Source organism: Triticum dicoccoides, chromosome 3B, assembly GCF_002162155.2.
Source record: "Triticum dicoccoides isolate Atlit2015 ecotype Zavitan chromosome 3B, WEW_v2.0, whole genome shotgun sequence".
In the NCBI taxonomy this organism is placed as follows: domain Eukaryota; kingdom Viridiplantae; phylum Streptophyta; class Magnoliopsida; order Poales; family Poaceae; genus Triticum; species Triticum dicoccoides.
Genome location: NC_041385.1, coordinates 304,861,391 through 304,871,622, shown reverse-complemented (window position 1 = coordinate 304,871,622; position 10,232 = coordinate 304,861,391).

The window sequence follows — 10,232 nt, the reverse complement described above, 5'->3', positions numbered from 1 at the left end:
GCCCCTCTATCCATGCCTCTCTTGAATACGTAATACACACACATACCTCTCTAGGCCTCGCCAAATGCATCAACTACACATTCACACATGTTACATCATGTACCCCATTGATCTAAAAAGCCATCTCTTCACATTTATTTCGCATACAACATTCCTTTTGAATAAAGTGTGGCCAAAAAAGTATTTTAGAGTTTCTACATATATATAACATTACAAAGTTATATGGAGGAGTACGAACGCTAATTTGCATTGCATGGTGCCCACAATGATATTTATTCCGCACTGTGAATTTGTATATTTTTATACTATATACAAAGTTAGTCATAATAAAGAGAAACAAAGAGCATCTCTCTCTCCATCGCATACCCCCCCTGTACGCCCCTTTCACGTATGCACACATAACTATCTCCAGGTCCTCTAAAAGTAAGCCCCCAGAAAATTCACGCATGTTTCATCTTTCTCTCGCGATATATGCAATGACGATCATTGTATTTGAAGCGAAAGCACGATACGTACATTGGATTTCAGAATCCACTCATTACGGTCACCATTTACCTTTAGTGGTTATTATACATTCACGGGCTCACCGTACAACTTTGTATTTGCTCATGACATGACTAGTTGACCAGTTAAACGCTCCATGTGGCACCTCTAGTGTTGCATCACATTATCTCAGTACCATCGTGCCCACCTGTTGACTTGTATCTACTCTACATCTACACTCTTATAAAATACATAAAATACACTCTTATAAAAAAGCAGAGTTGGTGATGATGGTGTGCCTGCCATCCTGCAATATAGGCCGTCCAATTTATATCTAACGGATAGGAAAGAAACTATGGCAATTTTGCAAAAAGGTACCCACACACCTCTCCACATTTGCAAATAAGGCCTTCCCTCATTCATCCTTTTCTCTCACAAGATAAATTAGTCATGCTAGTAAGAATGAAAACAAACGTCAAAAAATATATTTGGACGGTGGTTCGAAGTCATGACCGCGGGCACAGCGGACAAGGTGGCCTTGTATGGGTATGCTGAGCCGTCTGTTTTAACACACAGGACCTGGTGTGGTGATTATACACACAAGCACGCATGCACACAAACTGCATGCACGCAACGCTCACACAAACATATGCACCCATGCACGCACGCAACACTCACACGTACACACGCAGCCACGCACGCACGAAACACTCTCACACACACACGCACGCATGCATGCACACACCAGTACACCACATGACCAACACACACTCTCACGCTCAACTGCTCAACCTACACGTCCATGCGCACACATCAGGCCCTCACAGACACATACACAACCAGGTGATTCCTGCACACGGGTTGGAGTCTTGTCGCGCCTGCATAAATTTGTGTTTATCTGACCTTTTCCCTATGCGAACTGATAGGAGGGACCCACAAGGAACGTGGTCAATTTAACTAGTCAACATGGCACCATGCAGACTATTTGGCCGGTCAACAGAGTGCAATCCGATGCTGAACCGTGAGCAAGTGACCGTATAATCACCACAAAACGTATATAGTGACCGTAATCAGCTTATTCTGAAGTTCGGTGACCATATTACGCTTTTCTCTCTGTAGGCCCTCCAAAACTACATCTCTACACGTTCTCGCATGTTACATCTAACAACTATGCAATACAGCACTACTACTACACTCTAACACAATAAATCATATGTGTTTTTAGTTTTACTAGATATCATATTTTTACTTAGACCTCTCCTAATGCATTGCTGCTAAAGTGGGGTGCTAAGTGCATTAAAATGCTTAGCAACTAATGTCCCCAATGCATCAGTGCTTAGGTTTTGTAGCTAAGCCTTCTCTATTTAATTGTTTAGTAATAAAACTCCTTCATGTATTGGTTGGTAGTCTTTTTGTCTAGGTTCACGTGCTTAGCATTGGTTCTTGTTGGGGTCACCATAATCCTCTCTCTCCTCTTTAATTTGTTTGCCACATCATTTTTCTGCCTATGTGGCATCCTTAGCACCTGTACACCGTGGAGCAATGGGAAAGGCCTTAATTATTCAGTTTGCATACATTAAAATTGCCTTTGAAATGTATGGCCAGTATCATCTACCGCGCGGGAAAAATCCCGCCCTTTCCTGTTTAATTGGGTTTGTATCGATGGATCGTGCGAAACAACAAAACTATAGTACTATACAATACAAGTGACAGTTCACTTGGCCATCGTGTTGTGTACTCCTCCGTCGTAAGAGTGTAGCGCTCGCTTTCATAAATCTTCTAGTCCCTTTCGCCGACATGTGGGACATCAGGCTACTGGATCCACGTGCCATACTAGAATACAGTGCAGAGCAGCTAGGGTGAAGCACCCCAGTCATGGCGCCAGTGTAGTAATGAGCAATGAGGCGTCAAATCACAAAGCTACACCTTCCCCGCAGTTAAGTTGGAGGGACGAAGTAATAATGCTAAAAAAAGAAGTTGGAGGGACGAAGCAACCATCATTTCACTCGTTGCTGAATCTGCTTCTCCCTCATCTTCTTCAACTTAACCATGTGTTGCTTCTGTCGTTGTTCTGCCTCATGTGGGACGCGGATCGGCTTGGTAAAGCACTGACACGTGGGACCGCATGTTAGCAATCCGCCAGGACAACATCCTCTGAAAATAAGAAACCTCACCCGCCATCCGCGCGGCAAAATCACCTCCTTTTTACTAATCTTGAGATTTGTATAGATAGAAGACAGGAGCAAAACCAAGTGGTACGGTTAAGGGCATCCACAATGTGTAGCCAAATGTGAAAATAGCTTTTGGCATCATGGGAACCATTGTGGACAGTGTTGCCGAAGACAAAAAGATGGAACTGAAGCTCCCTGATTGATTGATTGAAGGAATAGAAAAATGCAACGTCTCTCCTCTTTCTCCCATGCTTGGACGCATGTAGTACAGTATAGAGCATAGAGTCTACTCCCCTGTCCCTTCTATCACAAATCACAAAGCAGTGAGGCGTCAAATCAAAAAAGCACGGACGAAGCAACCATCATTTCACTCTTCGCTGACTCCGCTTGTCCATCATCTTCTTCGAGAAACCATCTCACTGCACTAAGATGGACGGACGACGCTATTGTGTACACCTAGTAGTACTAGTGCTTTGGTTCAACGGACTTCCTGGATGCAAATAAGGCGGTTGTCTCGGCTTGCAGGTGGCACTTGTGAACGAATTACCGTGGTCTCCCTCAATGGTGTTCTCCGTCGAACACACTTCACCAAATCACAAAAAAAAAGATATCGTCAACGTCGCCGCAATGGGAAAGGAAGTCAAATATAGTTACTACCTCCATTTTTGTACACAAGGCCAGTATATCAAAATTACAATTTGCAAAAGGCCACTAACACTAATCGAGGCAAAATTGATGGGGTTTGCCTCGTACTAGCAACCAAGGACATTAATATCCCCTGCATGTATGTGGAAGTGAGAAGGTTGGTTTGCATGGCACTGCATTAATCAAGCGATGAGGAGTGAGATGGTTAGCTCTTTGGTCTTTGGAGAAAAAATACGCATTATTTGACACGTGAAACGAGGATTTGTATCGATTAAATCCAGCGAAGGAAAACCCCGCCTTTCTTTTTTAACACTAGTACTCCTAGTACGTACGTACTTATCCTATTTGGGTCTAGGCCTTGCATTGACAAACTTTGCCACACATTTTTGCCAAGCTTGCCTAAAGTTTTCAAAATAAGAAGGAGGTACACTTGCGCACGGCTGTCGCGGTCGCACTGCACCCTCATACGGTCGCTCCTGCATGCCGCGGTTGAACCACACCCTCACACAGTCGCTCCTGCACGCCGCAAACCCAACCAAGGGAACGCACCCTCACTGACACGTGATGTCGCATGTGAACAAACCAAACTCAGCCATCCTATCGCTGACACATAATTTCGTTCATAGAGTATGTTTATCCAACCGCATGTTTGGGAGTATCCATATGGCCCGTGTGGTAGTCTGTTGGGGAAGAAGAAGAGGTGAGGAAGAAGGAAAGAAGGGTTAGGAGACGTAGGATATTCATCCAACTGCCTGAAATGGTAGTCTGACCAAAGTCAGGCGACTTGCATAACAATTATATGTTTTTACACAGCAAAAGATCCATAAAAACAACAACATAAAGAAAAACTATCACTGCTCGCGGAAAGAGACGGCCTCATTGTCTTTGGCTACCGGCGCGAACCAGCCGTACATGTGTCTCCGCACCGTGGTTGTCCTCGGCCTCCAGCTACTCATTCAAGCGGAGCGTGCAGGCGCTCTGCACGGACGAGAGCACAACCCGGTTCAAGTCGAGGACGTCCGATTTCTCCTGCAGGAGGGCCTTGATGGCAGTGGCATCCGTGCTCTCCACGTTGAGTCGAGCCTCCGCCGCCCGATTCAAGTCCAGGACGTCCGGTTCCGCCTGCAGGAGGGCGTCGATGAGAGCAGCATCCGCGCGCTCTGCATCGAGTCAAGCCTCTGCCGCCTTGTTCAAGTCCAGGACGTCCGGTTCCACCTGCAGGAGGGCCTCGATGGCAGCGGTATCCGCGCGCTCCGCCTCAAGTTGAGCCTCTGCCGCCCGGTTCACATCCACGACATTCGGTTCCGCCTGCAGGAGAGCCTCGATGGCAGCGGCATGCGCGCGTTCTGCGTCGAGCTGAACCTATGCCTCCTGATCCTCCTTTAGTATCGCCATGTTGAACCACTGGTCTGCCTGCATAATGGGGGACTCGGACGCCGGCATGAAGTCGACGTCCATCGTCTCATACCCATCGGGGCCTTCTTCGCCGCGACCTCCGCCATGAACATTGGATCGGCTTCCTCCTCCTCGTAGCTTGGCTCCAGAGAACTCGGGTATTGGCCCGCCTTAAAGCGAGCTTAGGAAAAGAGGTCTGTGGCGCCAACCGCCGCCGAGATTTTTGCGCGGCGCTCCCGTGTCAGCATTCTGTAGTAAGTGATCTTGCGGCGCACCATGGTTTTCCGGCGAACTAGGGGACGCTTGATGCGTTCTAGGGGATCAAAAGATGGGGGAATGGGCTGGAGATTAGGTGTGGTTTTAGGGCAGTGGCTGGCGTAGGCCGAGCAGTGAAGGTTCTGGTGTGAATAGTGGTTCCAGTGACGACCGGTCAATCGGTTTTGACTATACATCGCTCTTGTCGTGTTCGCGTTGCAACCCGGCACGCTGGACCCTCCACGTTGCTCACCGAATGGAACGCGCTTCGTCTTGCGTTTTCGCTCGCTTGTGGGACCGCAGTTGAGAGCAAACATACGTCCCTCCCACTCCTCCGCCCGCGTCATTTATTATACTACCACTCCCTCCATTTTATGCGGAGTAAATAAAAACAGAGGGAGTATACTACGGATGAGGATCCCCTGACTTGGCCGAACCCATTGTGTAACTGACATGCGGGGCCAAGCAAGCATGGGGTCCGCCAGTAAGTGACCGAAAGGGAGGGTAAGGCAGGGATACCTACGTCGGAGGATCCACTTCTGCTACTACTCCCTCCTTCCATTTACTATACAAGGCCTAATGTGTTTTTCGAGGCTAACTTTGACCAAATGTTAGAGTAATAATATATGACATGCAACTTACACAAAGCATACAGTCAAATTTGTATGTGAAAGGAGTTTCCAATGATATAATTTTCACATTATACATCTCATGTACTATTAATCTTGTCAATAGTCAAATGTGATTTTAAAAATGCATTAGACCATGGTTAATATAGCCAGTCGATGGCTATGAGGGACTTCCATGTCATCTATAGCCATCATCTATTATATGCACTCATACGGTAGTGTGGGCTATAAGGTTGGCTATTTCCCACAAAAAAATATATAAGGTTGGCTATTGTATTAGTACTTTTTTCCATCTCCTCTCTATCTATTTCTTCATATTTATTGTACTACTCCCTCCATCCCAAAATAAGTGTCTCAAGCTTAGTACAACTTTGTACTAGCTCTAGTACAAAGTTGAGACACTTATTCTGGGACGGAGGGAGTATTTAACTAGGAATGCGTATATAGCTAAGGCTCTTGCATGAGAGCTCACTCCCCTTACTTTTTCACATCTCTCTCCTCCACATTGGCCCTATATAAATGTAAGAAGGAAGTACAGATGTTGTCAGTACTCCACCTGTACTATTGGACATGGAGCTTAAAAAAGTTACTATTGGACTGGCTATACGTGGCGAAATCCTAGTAGGAAGAGCATGGGCGAGAAAAAGCACATTCACGTGGTTGAAAACAAATTGGAAACCATCTCCAGTACAAATCTAGGAGTATGTACGAATCTAACAATATTGATTGGGCGTTGTTGAATGTTGATACCTTTTTGATCAAAGTACAAATACTTTGACTACACATAAAACTTATATGTAAACTAGAAAGGATAGGAGGGAGTATATTGTATGTTCAAAAACAAAACGAAAATTGAATACCCTTGATATATGATTTGCGGATGCTATGATCACCGGTTCAAAATTTTGAATCCAACTTAGGTATCACGTGCCCCCACTCGTTCTCTCTTGATTTCATCTCTGGGTCCGGAGATCGATTGAAAGAGGACTAGGGTGGGTACATACGAATGATACTCGGTAGAATGTTCAAATGAGGCATGCGGGAGGATGGACTCGACTGGAGGGCGACATGATTGATGGAGAAGAGGGTTGGAGAGGAATGAGAAATAAGCAAACGCCACATGATTATACTTGAACGGCTCAAATAAACAATAAGTAGTCTCGCTTGGCCTACATAGTGAAAGGCCTAATGCGCAACGCGGAGCACTCACGCTCGAATATGGCCGGGAAAACATGGAAACCGACATGTGGGACACACCCGTCGGGACAACGTAGCGCAGACTAGTCCAATGGAGGGGCTAGCCCACGACCTCCTCGCCACGGACAACCGTTCATGTGGGTCGTTGGGGCCAACAACGGGGCGCGGCTCCAGCACCGCCTCTAGACACGGCGACCGCGGTGAGCAACATGCTCATATCGCCGCTAGACACAGTTGGTTTTAGTGTGCCGAGGGTGGCATTAGTGTTGTGGCACGACCAACAATATGTTTGGTTTGTGCCCAAGGTTGCCCCATCAAAGCATTGGGTAGCCAAAATTTTGGTTGAGGTATTGGTTGCCCATGATTTGGCCGATATTGGAAAGAAAAATGAACTAGAGTTGGCTAGAGTTCATTGGCATGCCAAAAAAATGGCAACCATCCAAACAAAGACCAATTTTTGGGTCATGACCAAAATTTTGGTAGGGTGCACTTTGGCCACAATCCAAACACACCCCAACACCCGGCTCGTCGAGGATGCACGGGGCGCCGCAACGCGTCCGCGGAGTGGTGTAGCGCGGCCAACTGCATCCTCAGGACCTGTGACCATGCCGGGTCGTCTTGCTTTTTCAATGACATGTAGGGATCGCATGTGAGCAAAGGTCATCTCCAACGTTGCCATGACTGGAACTAACTACCCTGGCACATCAAAACCCTCGTCCCTCGCGCCGTCGCGCGGTGCGTTCCCAGCCGGCGCCAGCTGCCCGCATTCATGTCGTACATCCATATGTTGTCGTTACGAGGCTCGGTGCCCGAGAAACCAACTCCAGCGACTTAATGACGCACCCGGACGCTTGGACTCACCGGAATGCGCTACTTAAAGCGGCAACGCCCAGCTAACCTCCACACCATAGCGCATCGTCCTCCTACCTGGCACCACATCCGCCATGACCGCAAGTGCGAACGCTCTGCGGGAGAGCTTGTCTTCGGGGATGAAGCTCGAGGTCGTCGCCCTCGCTCAAGTCGCCTCTCGCGACGCAATAGCGGTGTAGCCGGAGGCGGACGCGACCGCACAAGCGGTGGACACGCTGGCGGTCGATGACGGGAGCACCATCAGCGACGCGTCCTACTTGCCGTCGTCCAACGTCCAGCACCGCCAAGGTCGGGGACTCCTCCGAGGATGAGTAGGGCGTGGGAGGCGGCAGGGCATGGTGTGCCAACTGGCCGGTCCGTATCCCGTGTTCTACTCTTCCTCGCCGGAGACCGCACCTTCACTTCACGGGTCTTGAACCCTGCCCCCATACATAGAGATTGCACATGGAGGACGTCGGTCGCCGGTGTAGAATAGGTTTAGGGTCGGGTTTCTTTTATTTTTTTGTCCTATAAAAGTTCGAAGTGTAATGAAAATCTGCCGTGTTTGCATTAATCTCGGCCGGTGTATATGAACTTTCACAATAATATACATATTGTAGGAGTACTAGCAAGATGCCCGTGCGTTGCAAGGAAGATCAAGATCTTGTAGGAGAAAAGGATGAATGAGGGAAAGCCTTATCTGCAAATGTGGAGAGGAGTGCGGGTAAATTGTCATAGTTTCCTTCCTATCCGTTAGATATAGATCAGACGGCCTATATTGCAGGATGATAGGCACACCATCATCACCAACTCTGCTTTTTATTGAACCGAGACAAATCTAACATGTGAAGTAAAATAAACACATAGGGTCTATACATACACAATTTATCTTAGGCACTCCAATAGTACGTCCACTACACATTCACACATTTCACATATTTCTACATCTACGGCAACCTACGAAAGGGTTAATGTAAATTTCCTCTCTCTCTCCTCCCCTGATTTTCATGGTGGTGGGCCCCTCCCTCCCCCAATCTACAATCAACATCTCACATGTTTCACATTACGTTAATTACGTAACTGGGATTATGTAGGTGTAGCATTACCCATCCTAAAAAACCAAACTAAGCCAACCTCCTAGCATATTGCGTGGGAAATGACCTGGCCGCACCGTTTTAGTCGGGATTACCGGATTACTAGTAGTAGTATCGATGGATCACGTGAAGCAACAATTTTTTTTGAGGGGGCGAAGCACCTAGTTTAAAAGGAAAAAATGTGGTACACTCACAGCACTTCTGTCGCGGTCACATTGCACCGCACACACGTTCGGTCCTGCACACGGCTCACGCAAACGGAACGCGCTTCGGCTTGCCTCTTCACTGACACGTGGGACTGCACTTGGAGAAACCAACCATGCTCCAAACTCCCCCCGCCCACCGCGCAAAAATCCTCCCCCCACACACAAAAATTCCCCCCAAATCCGATACAACCGCCCTTCGGCCAACTAGCCAGTAATATTCCCCAAACCCCCTCCCCCCGTCCCCCTCCACTCCATTCTCTCCGCCAAAGTCGCCCTCCCCGCCGCGCGGATACGTCGGTGCCGCGGTTTGTCAAGGGGACGCACGGTGATCCTCTCGCTCCCACAGTACGCTCTCATAGACTGTCGTCCTCAAGCCGCGCCGCCACCTCTGGCTACATTCTTGTAGAGCCGCATGGCGGTCAGCACCGCCACCGCTGGCGACGTTCGTGTGGAGACGCACGGCGGTCAACTTCTCCCATGGTACACGCATTCTAGACTGAGGCCCTGTTCATGTCGGTGTAGCGCTGAATGTTAGCTGATAGACGCTGTTAATCTCACTGTTTGCCGAAGTAGTTTACTGTCAATATGCTCTGCTTAAGAAGCTTCCTTGCCCTATTCTGCACTCAATCTGCTTAGCTGAGATGGCATGCCAAGGCCGATTAGTTGCTAAAATATCCTGCCATATATTTATTGTGACGTAGATTGCCATGGTCTAGTAGCCAATCTGTTAGGTGAAATAGCTCTACACCATTTTATACTCAATCTTTGTTGCTGCGATGGCCTTCGATAGTTTGATGGCTGTGTGCTCAGCCTCATTGACTGCTGAAACAGCCTGCCATAATTTAGCACTCAAATATGTTTGCTGAACTAGCTTTACATATATTTCGTTACTTAGATCTGCTCGTCCAAATATCTTGCCATAGCTTTAGACAATGACCTATAGGTATTTTTGCTGGACTTCATAAAAAAGCATATATGTTTTTCCTGTAATATCTAGTAGAAGAACTAATTTGTATCTCTAACAGATGGACAGGACTTGGATAACTTCTGCTCGAAGATTCCCCGCTGCATATGTCGAGGGGGTTGAAAACTTCATGAAATTTATCAGAGCTGAGTACGGTGGTCTGAAATCAGATGTGCTCTGCCCATGTAGAAGTTGTATGAATTCAGTTACAAGACCCCAGTCAGCTGTGCATAATCATCTACACTTGTATGGGATGTCGGTCACATATACTAGGTGGGTTCATCATGGTGAAACTGTGAATGTCAATGTTATTGACTACGTGGAAGCAGCAGATCACCATCTTG